We start from the raw sequence: 13,797 nt of genomic DNA, 5'->3' as shown, positions 1-13,797 counted from the left end.
TCTATTTCAGAAGAAACCGAACCTTGTTCCTCCACTTGGAATTCGGCTCAAATCCCATATTGAATCTAGATCTGGATCTTATCTCTCCTCCCCGGCTTTTGTCTACTCCTCCCTGGCAGTTGGTGAGGCCAGAAGTAGACATTTCACTGACACGCTTTCTAAAATCTGACACAAATCAACTAGTATATCAACAGGAATATTTACAATTGAGAAACAAATATGACACTCACCGTTCAATTTTTACTGATGGGTCCAAGGACGGTGGCAAAGTAGCTAGTGCCACTGTCGTTGGATCCAAAATTATATCATCTAGGATACCAGACAATAGCTCTATTTTCACTCCTGAGGCCAATGCTATCCTTACAGCCTTGGTATATATTCAACGACAGTCTGCATGTAAACAGTTTATCATTTTTTTCTGATTCACTTTCTTGTCTTCAGGCATTAACTATTGTATCTTCAACTCATCCAATTAATTTACATATTTTAGAACTATACAATGATCTTTCAACTTTTGCTGGTTACCGATCCATGGGGTTATAACTGGAAATACAATGGCCGATGCTGCAGCCAAAACAGCACTCAACAAGTCTGTGACACCCCTTCTGTTACCATATAGTGATTTGAAACCTATAATTAGACACCCAAGTAGACAATAAATTACATGAAATTAAACCCAATATTGGTTACACCTACTTGGGTTGTCAGTCAAGATTTGATGAGGTCATTATGCGACGATGTCGTATTGGCCACAGCAGATATACACATGACTATCTATTGAAAGGTGAGGATCCTCCGTTTTGCATGATGAAAGAATCACAGTCAAGCATGTCCTGCTTAAGTCAATCTGTGATATATTGCTAGTTGTTATACTGTCCTTCGTTGACAGTTTTTATTAATATTGTCTAACTCGCTCAAGTCACATTATGGCTGAAATATTGCCGACGTGACTTTAATTAAACTCACTCACTCACTCACTCACTCAATTAAGAATCAAAATTCTTGAATTAATTAATGCTCTTCCTACTGGCCAATATGACATCATCTTTTGTTGGTTACCCAGCCATGTTGGTATCACTGGTAACACAATGGCCGATGCTGCTGCAAAGGCAGCTCTCAACAAATCTGTGACACCACTTCTGATCCCATACAGTGATGATAAGATAGTATTAGATGTTACATCCGAAATCTGACCCGTGAAGATTCCGGGGCAGAATAGGTCTTCAGCAACCGCTGTTTACCGTAAAAGGTGACTACGCTTGTCGTAAAATGCGACTAAGTGGATCGGGTGGTCAGACTCGCTGACTTGGTTGATACGTGTCATCGATCACAAACGCATGGATCGATGCTCATGATATTAATCAATGGATTGTCTGGTCCAGACTCGATTATTTACAGACCGCCGTCATAAAGCTGGAATATTGCTGAGTGCGGCGTTAAACAACACACCAACCAACCAACCAACATCCGAAATCTAATGCAAAAGAAGTGGGACACCTAGGTATGAATAAATTACATGAAATTAAACCAACTATCGGTTACGCCTACTTGGGTTGTCAGTACAGATTTGAAGAGGTAATTATTTCGACGATGTTGCATTGGCCATAGCAGATATACACACGAGTATTTCTTTAAAAAATTATTAAAAGGTGAAGATCCTCCGTCTTGCATGTCCTGCTTGACTGTATTGGTTTTTCCATCATAAGGGATAACTATTTCAAAGTTTCATTCTTCAAGGATCTTTTTAATCTTAGTTCTCATTTAATCATCGGTTTTTTAAAAGAAATTGAATTATTACATAAATTTTGAATGATATATTCTGTTGTGTTTTTTTATAATTGTTTGAATAAAATTAATAACTGAGATTGTTAGTGGCTGTAACCTCGAAGGGGGTTAAAATAGTGAAAAATGATTGTCCCCCTGAGAGGGTATGTAAGTCCACGTCTTTCAAAGTATATATATTTTTGTACCACATTTTTAATCGTAGCATATGTGTTGTTTTAATGTTTGCTAAATTTGTCAATAATCACCAACAGCTGAAGGGATGATGTAAATCCGGGTAGGGTCCATGCAGGTAGCAAAAGTACTGTAAGTCCCCATGGACCCTAGCATGGTGATCTCTCTTCAGTGGCTGGCGATCTATAGCTCATTTTTATCTTGTATTGGGACGTATGATGTTATATTTTTATGGCTATCTACTAGTTTTGAATATAATCTATGATAAATCTAGCTATTTTACTGTCCATCGTTGACAGGTTTTTATGTGGTCTAAATATATGTATAATTATTAATGTACTTCTCATCACGATATGGCTGAAATATTGCCGATGTGACGTTAAATCTTAACTCACACACATGTTCTGTGGGGACTGTGACGACAAGCTAGCACTATAACCACTTCATGTTAATATAATTGTTTTTATGTTGAGATTATCCATTCTGATAGTATCCAGGCTCTCTCTCTCTCGGTAGACGGTGCTGGAAGGTAAACAACGTCACTCCATCCACTTTGCACTGAAACATATACAAGAGGCTGTTATTTCAGCACCGCCAGACATTGACTGTGTGTCATGTGTGGCGATGTTTAGCTACAACTTAAATAAATAAAAAACTTATAACGTCCAACACCCAACGCCTCACAAAAGTCATACAAACGGCAGCTAACATGATATCGGCCATAGAAGACCTTGCCCGGCAGATCTTAGGAGCAGGAGCTACCTGGACGGAATTACATCAGTTCGTCCTAAGGAATAGCCTTGTTCCCAAAGACATACCCCTAAGAGGAAGCTGCTTCGGGCACATTAAAGAGCTGAGTCACATCAAAGGATGGCCGTTACCACTGGATTCTATCAACCTACCACTGGATTCTATCAACCTGTCGCTGGATAGCCCTGCCTGTCTTATACATTGGAGGATCTTGGTAGCGCTTCTGGACGTCACCTCGGATGGAGTCCGAAATCATTTCAGGAACTTCGGGAACCTTCTGCCACTGCCAGGACCATCGCCATCTGTGCAAGCCACTCAAACAGCAGAGCTTCCCGGAACGTCCACTCGACCAACTCCATCCTCAGAGCCGCCGAAACCAGAGATACTTCCCAGGGGTTTTGATACCCACTTCCATTCAGACAGGATGCGCAGCAGGCTCGATCTGGACGCTGCCACACCCCTGGAAGAGGTCCTGGACAAAGAGGAAGACATCAACCTTCGGAAGGCATTACAGATCTTTTGCGATCCCCCAACCTGCCTAAGAACCAACCTTCCATCAGTGTTGGAAGATAGCCATAGCTTTCCACCCAAAGAATGTGCAGGCCGTGGACCCCGACCAACTCGACAAGTTACGGCATTTGCTATCATCCAAGGATGTAATCGCCTTCGGGGAAATTGTCCTGGACTTTACTGTGGGAAACTGGGAACTGCAAGGGCAAATACTAGGGCAGCTCTTCAAGCTGGCACCATCAACCAAGCCAATCATCCTCCACCTCAGGGGTACTACCGCAGATACATATCAACAGGCTCCACTACAAGAATGCCTCCAAATTGCCAAAGCCGCTGGAGTACCTTCCACCCAGAGATTCCATCTCCATTGTTTCTCTGCGTCGTTTAAAGAAGTGGCACTGTGGACCAAGGACTTCCCTGAGACGTGGTTTGGATACACCGGGATGGTGGCCAGCTTTGACGACCAACAGCTATCCTTTTGGAGACTGATGCCCCATATCTGTGGCCTCGCCCAGGTCGCCGCGGAGTCAATAGCACTTGACTACTGGGTGAAGTTGCAGCTATGGTGGCCGCTGCCCGACAGACTACCACAGCCAACATCCTGGAGCGTGCCTATGTCAACGCTAGGCAGCTCTACTGAGTCTGATGATTCACGCAATATGAATGGGATTCCTGAATCTGACTTGGTCAGGACTGGAACTGAGTCCACCAATCCGGTCTAGATTCTAGGATGCTCATAGAAACATTGTCCTAATCTGACTTGGTCAGGACTGGAACTGAGTCCACCGATCTGGTCTAGATTCTAGGATTCTCATAGCAGCTTTGTTGTCTACTTAAGTTAAGTGAACCAACTCGGTTGCCACCAAACAATCTGGTTGGGGATTTTTTTATTTAAGAGGTATGACTAATCTTAACCATGAGTTACGCGAACTGTCTCGGTTGATGGCACAAAACTGCTGCCCAACCCTGCAGGGATTTTCTCATGTTTCAGTGAGGTCACCTGTTAGATCCTCCATGTCCTCCTGATACCATAAGAGAGGGCAGATAATAGAAAATATGAAAGAGAAAGAAAGGCAGTGTGGAGGAAGGAAAGAACAAACAACACACCTCGGACAGATGTAGAAGCAGAGAAGAAAATAACAGAAAGGGTATGAAAGTAGCACGTGGCAACAAATCTCAGATGGATATAGATAAAGAAGAGAAAAGAAACAGTTTGCATATGAAATCAGCCCGAGAGAACAGATCTCCGATGGATATAGAACAAGACACGAAAAGAAACAGTTTGCGTATGAAATCAGCTTGAGAGAACAGATCTCGGATGGATATAGATAAAGACAAGAAAAGAAACAGTTTGCATATGAAATCAGCTCGAGAGAACAGATCTCCGATGGATATAGAACAAGACAAGAAAAGAAACAGTTTGTGTATGAAATCAGCTCGAGAGAACAGATCGCGGATGATATAGATAAAGACAAGGAAAAGAAACAGTTTGCATATGAAATCAGCTCGAGAGAACAGATCGCGGATGATATAGATAAAGACAAGGAAAAGAAACAGTTTGCATATGAAATTAGCTCGAGAGAACAGATCTCCGATGGATATAGAACAAGACACGAAAAGAAACAGTTTGCATATGAAATCAGCCAGAGAGAACAGATCTCAGATGGATATAGAACAAGACAAGAAAAGAAACAGTTTGCATATGAAATCAGCTCGAGAGAACAGATCGCGGATGGATATAGATAAAGACAAGGTAAAGAAACAGTTTGCATATGAAATCAGCTCGAGAGAACAGATCTCCGATGGATATAGATAAAGACAAGAAAAGAAACAGGATGATGTAAATCCAGCTGGGGTCCATGCAGGTAGCAAAAGTACTGTAACTCCCCATGGTCCCCAGTATGGTGATCTACCTTCAGTTGTTGGAGATCATAGCCTGGTTTTATATTGTATTGTTATGTATCGTAATATCAATTTTATCATTCCATACTAGTTTTAAATATTTCTCTGTGATAAGTCTAGTTATTTTACTGCCCATCGTTGGCAGGTTTTTTATACGTTTTCACAGTATTTATATTTAACCTTTAATAGTCACGATATGGCTGAAATATTGCCGATGTGACTTAAACCTTAACTCACTCACTCACTCACTCACTCACTCACTCATACGCAAACTGTTTCTTTTCTTGTCTTGTTCTATATCCATCTGAGATCTGTTCTCTCGAGCTGATTTTTATATGCAAACTGTTTCTTTTCTTGTCTTGATCTATATTCATCCGAGATCTGTTCTCTCGAGCTGATTTCATACCCAATACAGACATGATGGAAGATGTGTTGTTGCAAACCATGCTTTGAGTATTTGTGTGACATAGTCCATTATCTGAACTGGCACCATTCCTTCCAGAACTTCATCAGGGTTGAGGTTGTGGAAGAGTTCCTCATGAACACCCAGTTCCTACAAGCAAAAATATAGGTTTTGAAATCACCCTATAAACACTACATGTATTGACATCAATATACATAAATGAGGAATAAAAGACATACGAGTATGGCAGTTTCTTTTAATTGTTTTTTCTGGGTTATTAAAACTCGACAGAATTCTAACTTATTGACACATTTGAGCATTAGTAATTGGTGATTAGAAAAATCAGTCTTTCAAATATTTTCATAATCTAGATTCACTCATCTGAGGGTAACTGTATATGAAAAGAATGTGACTGCTAAATGGCATCATTGGTAAATGGAAATATGTGAACCTACATTATGCAGTGTACTATCAGGCTGGGAGACACTTGATGACGCAGGTCTGGTATTTTGTGTAGAATGGTCTATAGCAGTCTTTGGTACATATGTAAAAGGGAGGTCCACAGAAGCATATTCGATGTTGTTAGTGGTTTTCCTTTCTCTGGCTCGAAATCGTTTGTGGCGATTTTTTGTAGGCATGATTCTAAGTAAAGTAAATATTAAGGGATTAAAGATGTAAAGTAAAAGTCACAACCATTAGTATTCTTCAAGACATAATCTTCTGTAATCAAATATACTCTTTGCCAAAAGAAAGCATCCTTTATTATGGTATCCTATCCTTGCTACTTATCCTTATACCATGAATTTCTGCTGGCAGATACCCATGAAGTGCAACGTCATCGTTATAACTAAGCAGCCAATCAGTTACTTCCCTGCTTTAATCCCTGCCCTGCTATAATTGAGTCAAGGTATATCCACATTATCCATTAAAAGTAACACATTTCCTTCAATGTAAAAATATAGAAAGAACAAACCTCTGGCTAAATAGTTTTACAGCAGGAAATAAACTATTTTTGTCAAAACATCGTGACAAAGACAAATATAAACCTAAAAACATTTTACTGAGATGAAGAAAGAGAAATTTTGGAATGTCATTTGGTTTCTTTTATGGGGCTTGAATTATCTTTCTTAGGCATAGGGAACCAAGAGCTTTCTGCAACCTTAGGGCTACACTTCTGAGAACTTGTGGGGGTGGCCCCAGCTTTATCAAATTCAAAATCTTCCTCCAAGCATGAGGTCTGAATAGTATTAACAAGTTCTTGCCGAAGGTAGCTGATTGTTTGGTCTTTGGTATGTAGAGTTTGTCTTAGGACGGTAAATTTTAACTCACTCACTCACTCAATGTCTTAGGACATTAATGTTCATCTTTATTTCAGCAAGCTGTTGCTTCAAAGCAACTTCCCCTTTCCCAATCAAAATAGATGCTGTCTTGGTCTGAAGGAGGCTGGAATTCTAGTAAGGTTTTAGCCTCTGCCACATACTGTGCATAAGCACATCTAACATCATCTGTCAGGTCATCAAGTCTCTCAAGAGGAGTATTCTTCTTTATTGGGGAGTGATCACTTGGCCCCTCTCCAAGACGTGGAAGTTTGGTTGGGGTAGTATAGGGACTATGACTGGACATGTTTTCAATCTGTGAGCAAATGGTTACAAGTAATAATAATGCACATAGTCAGGTTAATTCTTAAGGTCTTAGTTTACTCAGACACAATAACATCCTGTGTTTAGACTATGAATGAAATATATGGAAATGTCTTGTCTGTGTTTAAAAATACAGATATTCGAGGGAATATCAATTGTTCTAAACCAGGAGGAAGCACAAAGACATCGGAAATGTCCGTACATAACAGAATTTTCCACATGCATCAGCTATAGTTCATAAAACACATTGATAAATGTTTTTTAGTCTAAATGGGGGGAGGGTCTTCTCACAGAGTTTAATGCAGGGATTTATCTAGGTTTGTTTATACATAGTGCCCAATTGCAGCTACAAGCTACAAGGCTACAAGCATAATACATAAAGCAGATATGGGTCACTACTCTAGCAAAGGGGCAAAAGCATCCTCCACCACCAGTCTGAAAGTGCAAGTGGTGCAGTTAGGAATGAGTGGCAAGCAGCATAAAGGGTACGACATCTATGACAATTGAAAACTATTACCCTCCATCGTGTCAGAGACTGCCATTTCTTTCATAATCTTTCTGTATAAAGCAAATCAAACTGTTAATCAATTGTGGTAGATTTAGCCAGGTAAAACTACTCTAGTTGTAAATTGTACAGAATGTAGTAGATTTTTCTATTAATGAAGGAACAAGTATAATAAATGGAAGTTACAGTAATTTTCCTTGTTACCGGTGGAACCACGTGGAGGCTCTACCACCACAAAGACAAAGAACTGAAAATTGTAGGTTGGAAATACAAAGGAACATATTTTAAAACATGATGGAAGAGAATTAAAAACATATATAGAAACAAAGAATATTGCAAACGAATGAGAAGTCAAAAATGAAACAAAGTTTCAATCATATCAAATGCAACAATTTTACGTTATTTGTCTTTGCAAAACATATCTCAGACTGTACTTGACAAATTGTCTTTTAAATATGAAATGAATCATAAACAATGATAAGTACTTGGAAATGTCTCAGATATGTTTCAGCCACCAAAATGGTTTGAAAATAATGCTCTAAATAGAAATTGTAAACAACTTACCTACATTCTTCCTCTTGCTTGATGTCATCACATGAACAGTTGAAAAGTAGCTTATGTCAAGAAATTTGTTACAGTTATTGTCTTGTTTAAAGTTCACATTTTTAATAGCATAAGGCAACAGTTTAGCATGTGCCTGGTACATAAGGAAAGTTTCATTAGAAAATATGAAACAAGTACAACTTGTTGCAATAGAAACGTAAAAAATAAAAATTTCTTAAATTCCTAAATAGCAAAAGGCACCAGTTCAGTATGTGCCTAGTAGAAAAAGTTGTGTAAGAAAGTATTTAACAGTTTTTGAGTTGTGCTCCGGAAACGAACACGACCCATATAGAACCTAAGTCCAACTTGTTGCCATGGAAACGTAAAACATAAAAATTTATAAAACTCCTAAATAGCAAAAGGCACCAGTTCAGTATGTGTCTGGTAAACATGCAAAGTTTTGTAGGAAAGTATTTAATGGTTTTTGAGTTACGCTCCGGAAACGAACAGCACCCATATAGAACCTAAGTCCAACTTGTTGCCATGGAAACGTAAAATATAAAAAAATTATAAAACTCCTAAATAGCAAAAGGCACCAGTTCAGTATGTGTCTTGTAAACATGGAAAGTTTTGTAAGAAATTATTTAACGGTTTTTGAGTTATGCTCCGGAAACGATTTCGGGACGCACGCACGCACGCACGCACGCACGCACGCACGCACGTAACCCATTTCTATATCCCCCGCCAACTTTGTTGAGCAATTGTCAATAATCAGCATGCAGTGTCATTCTTTTTAATGTAGAAAAAGCGTATGATACCACATGGAAGCATGGTATTTTAAAAGATCTACATGATTTGGGGTTAAGAGGCCGTTTGCCTCAATTTATATCCAAATTTTTAACAGACCGACAATTTCAGGTTGTCTGTAACTCTGTTAAATATAAAGTTTGATAGTCTGTTAAAGGTTTTAAATGATTCCATTGATGGTTCTCTTTTTGGGGATGATTTTAATATTTCATGTCGTGGAAAAAATATGCATACCATCGAGAGACAGTTGCATCTTTGTCTCAACAAAATATAAAAATTGTGTCTCGAAAATGGTTTTAAGTTTTCCAAAGCTAAGACCAATTGTATTCATTTTTGTAGGAAATACAAGCATCATAAAGATCCAGAGCAATTTTTACATGGCACTCCTATCAAGGCTGTAGAAGAGCCCAAGTTCCTGGGTCTCATATTCGATCACCATTTGACTTTATAGCCACATATCAATTATCTTAAAACTAAATGCCTGAAGGCTCTAGATTTGTTGAAAGTTGTTGCTAATACAAAGTGAGGAGGTGATCAGACAACCCCCTCCACTTGTATAGGTCTCTCGTCCGCTCTATATTAGATTATTGTTCTATCCTTATGGTAGAGCCTGTAAGAGCAATTTACAAAAATTAAAATTCAATTCACCATCAGGGCCTACGACTCTGTCTTGGTACGGTGGCCCATAAGGGACATGGAGTCTGTTTTTCAATATTTTGATATTTCACTTACTGTTATCGTAACCTTTTGCAAATTAACATGATTAGTCATACAAATATGTTATAAATCATGTATAAAGAAGATATTGAATCGCTGAAAAATGAAGCGAAAATGTCAAAAACTAAAATGAAAATGTCAAAAACAAAAACGAAAATGTCAAAACCTAAAATGAAAATGTCAAAAACAAAAACGAAAATGTCAAAACCTAAAATGAAAATGTCAAAAACAAAAACGAAAATGTCAAAACCTAAAATGAAAATGTCAAAAACAAAATCGAAAATGTCAAAAACAAAAGCGAAAATGTCAAAAAACTAAAATGACAATACAGAAAAATATTTCCATAGGGTGATAATATATCCACTGCGGTGATAATATTGTCACCGCAGTGGAAATAGTTTTCTGTATATTCATTTTAGTTTTTGACATTTTCGCTCATGTTTTTGACATTTTCGTTTTTGTTTTTGAAAATGAAAATACAGAAAACTATTTCCATAGGGTGATAATATATCCAACGCGGTGATAATATTTTCACCGTAGTGGAAATAGTTTTCTGTATTTTCATTTTAGTTTTTGACATTTTCGCTTTTGTTTTTGACATTTTCGTTTTTGTTTTTGACTTTTTCATTTTAGTTTTTGACCTTTCCTTTTTTGTTTTTGACATTTCCATTTTAGTTTTTGACATTTTCTCTTCACATTTCACCGATTCAATAGCTACTTGAAAGTACATTTTCCACGTTTTCGGTTGTTTTTATACATGATTTATCACATATTTGTTAGGTTATGATAAAAGTAAGTGAAATATCAAAATATTGAAAAACAGACACCATGTCCCTTATGGGCCACCTTAGTCTTGGTGCATTTCGAACATCTCCTGTTGACAGCCTATATGTAGAAGTTGATGAACCTTCATTGAAGCAACGCCGGATCAAATTATCACTACAATACATCACAAAATTACATTCTAACCCATTAAACCCTGCATACAACTGTCTTTTTCAACCACTTTACGAAGAACTTTTTCACAGTACGCCTAAGCTGGTCCCACCGCTAGGTATTCGGATTAAACCCCACATTACTCAATATTGATTGAGATAATATTTCTCCTTTCAGGCTTTTGTCTTCTCCTCCTTGGCAACTTGTCAGACCGGAAGTGGACTTTACTCTTTGTTTGAAATAATAAATGACGTTAACTAAGAGCTAGGTTGCACCTGATTTATTATCTGCTATAATATCTAGCCAATAGATCCATCTATGGAGAGAGCTGTACTTCATTTATCGCGTTGCTATGATACAGACTGCAATGTGATTACTCCTTGTATCTTTATACAAATACTGTAAATCTCATTATTCATATATCATTGATGTAGACTGAGATTTGAAAACATAATTATGCCAATTAGATGGCATTTAATAACATTATGATCGTAATGATGATGTGTTAACATTCTCCGTAATGTAATCATAATATTTGCAAAATGGTTTTTCATCTAAAATACGGACAGAGGCATTAATTGTCTGGAATATTATTTGACTTTAACTTGTTTAATTTCTGTGACTGTAGGTGCATAGCCATAGGGGCTTTACACTGACTGTTTTGCACCATTCTGATACAATAGATGCTCCCTTGAGTATTTGTTTTTACTGCGAGCGAGTGACCCGCAATGGTCAAAGTTTGAGAAGTGCGGAAATTCAACTGTTGATATGTGTTACATGGCCGAGATCCACTCTTCAGGTACAGAAAACATGAATATGAGATAATATTAAGATTTATGGGCATTTCATAAGCTGTTGTCAGTCAATTTCTTACATTTAATGGAAAGTTGAATTATTTAGCCACGTGCGATAGTGTATCCTATTTTCGTTGTATAGGTGCGCGCTATCGCAGGAAAATGTTCATATATAGCAAGTTTTATGTCATAAAACGAGTGTTCTTCATATTATTAATTGTTTTAGAAACAACATACTTTCCACGTGGTCATTGTTAATACTTTATTTTCATATTTTTGTGTAAACATGACATTTCAAAGTTGCGCGTAGCAAGGGAGCAGTCACTGTATTACAGCGTAAGGTATCATGCTATTGCTGTGTTGCAATATTATTATAAACGAGTACTTCAGCATGTTTAATTACATGTATTGTCATGACAGTGAATGATGGATACATTCAATTACATTGTATCATTCTGTAATTTTCAGAACCCTGGAAAAGTAAATTCCGTGTCAGAAGAAATCTCGGCTTTGTGATCTCTGTATGATTCTTTCTAATAATTCCTACCAGTCTTACATAATTTAGAAATCAGACACAAATCAGTTAATATACCAACAAGAATATATAGAAGTTACAACTAAATATGAATCCCACCGTTCCATTTTTACAGATGGATCCAAGGACGGTAACACAGTCTCCAGTGCTGCTGTCATTGGATTAAAAACCGTATCATCCCGCTTACCAGACCATAGCTCAATTTTCATTGCTGAAGCCAAAGCAATATATATTAACTGCTTTGGAATATGTCCAAAAATAGTCCAGTTGAAAACGGTTCATCATCTTTTTAGATTCATTATGGTGTCAACAGGAAATAAAATCTAGCTCTTCGCGTCATCCATTCATTTTAGATATTTTAGAACTATATAATGACCTTGCTACTGGCAAATACGACATCTTTTGCTGGTTGCCCAGTCATGTTGGAATCATGGGTAACACTATGGCTGATGCTGCAGCAAAAGCAGCTCTCAACAAATCTGTAACACCACTTCTTATACCATACAGTGACTATTAACCTGTAATTAGATGTTATATCATATACCTAATGCAAAAGAAGTGGGACACACAAGTGGGTATTAATATATTACATGGAATAAAAGTGGTTATACCCACTTGAGTTAGTCTTAGTCCAGATTAGAAGAGGTCATTATGCGACCATGTCGTATTTGCCATTCGCGTTATACACATGAGTATTTGTTGAAAGGTGAAGATCCTCCATTTTGTGTCCCTTGTGATGAAAGAATCACAGTCAAGCATGTCTTGCTTGACTGTATCGATTTTTCCATCGCAAGGGATAATTATTTCCAGGTTTCATCCATAAAGGATCTTTTTACTGTAAGTTCTCGTTTAATTCTTAGAAGAAATAGAGTTGATAGATAAATTTTGATATGTATTGTAAAAAGGATGTGATTTTAATTTGAACTAATAACTGAGATTGTTGGTGGCTGTATCTCCAAAGGAGTTTGAAGTAATGTAAAATAATTGTCCCCCTGAAAAGGTATGTAAATCCCATTCCATTCAAAGTATTTTTCATTTACCATGATTTTAATCGTAGAATTCTTGTTTTTTGTAATGATTTGGCTTAAACATACTGACAATCACCAGTAGCCAGAGGGATGGTGTAAAGAACCCATGGTACCTAGTATGGTGACCTACCTTTGGGGCCCGTGAAGATCCGGGGTAGAATAGGTCTTCAGCAACCCATGCTTGCCGTAAAAGGCGACTATGCTTGTCGTAAAAGGCGACTAACGGGATCTGGTGGTCAGGCTTGCTGACTTGGTTGATGCATGTCATCGATGCCAATTGCGTGGATCGATGTTCATGTTGTCAATCACTAGATTGTCTGGTCCAGACTCGATTATTTACAGACCGCCGTCATATAGCTGGAATATTGCCGAGGGCGGCGTTAAACAACAAATCAAACCAAAAGCTACCTTTGGTTATTGGTGATCTATAGCCCATTTGTATTGTGTACTATTATGAATTGTTCAAATTTTATGATGATATGCTAGTTTTAAATCTCCATCTGTGAAGGTCTAGGTTTTTTTTACTGTCCTTTGTCGACAGATTTTAATGTCTATATTTATGTATTATTAATGTACAACTTGATTTAGTCACGATATGGCTGAAATATTGCCGATGTGACTTTAAATCTTACCTCACTCACTCACTCACTCACTCACTCACTCACTGATACTTGCATCACTTTGGGCTTGGCTCCCACATTAAGCTGACACGCCGAGATATAACTGTAATACTGTTAATAACGGCGTTAAACCCAACTCACTCACTCACTC

At 37.8% G+C, this 13,797-nt stretch overlaps 1 pseudogene; it reads left to right on the top strand.

Moving 5' to 3' along the window:
- Positions 1-1,088: 1,088 nt before the first annotated feature.
- Positions 1,089-3,856, top strand: LOC139479559 (uncharacterized metal-dependent hydrolase YabD-like; annotated as a pseudogene).
- Positions 3,857-13,797: the final 9,941 nt, after the last annotated feature.

This window comes from Haliotis cracherodii, unplaced genomic scaffold, assembly GCF_022045235.1.
Source record: "Haliotis cracherodii isolate W230 unplaced genomic scaffold, xgHalCrac1.p SCAF_4, whole genome shotgun sequence".
Lineage (NCBI taxonomy): Eukaryota > Metazoa > Mollusca > Gastropoda > Lepetellida > Haliotidae > Haliotis > Haliotis cracherodii.
This window is presented reverse-complemented; position numbering and strand designations above follow the sequence as displayed.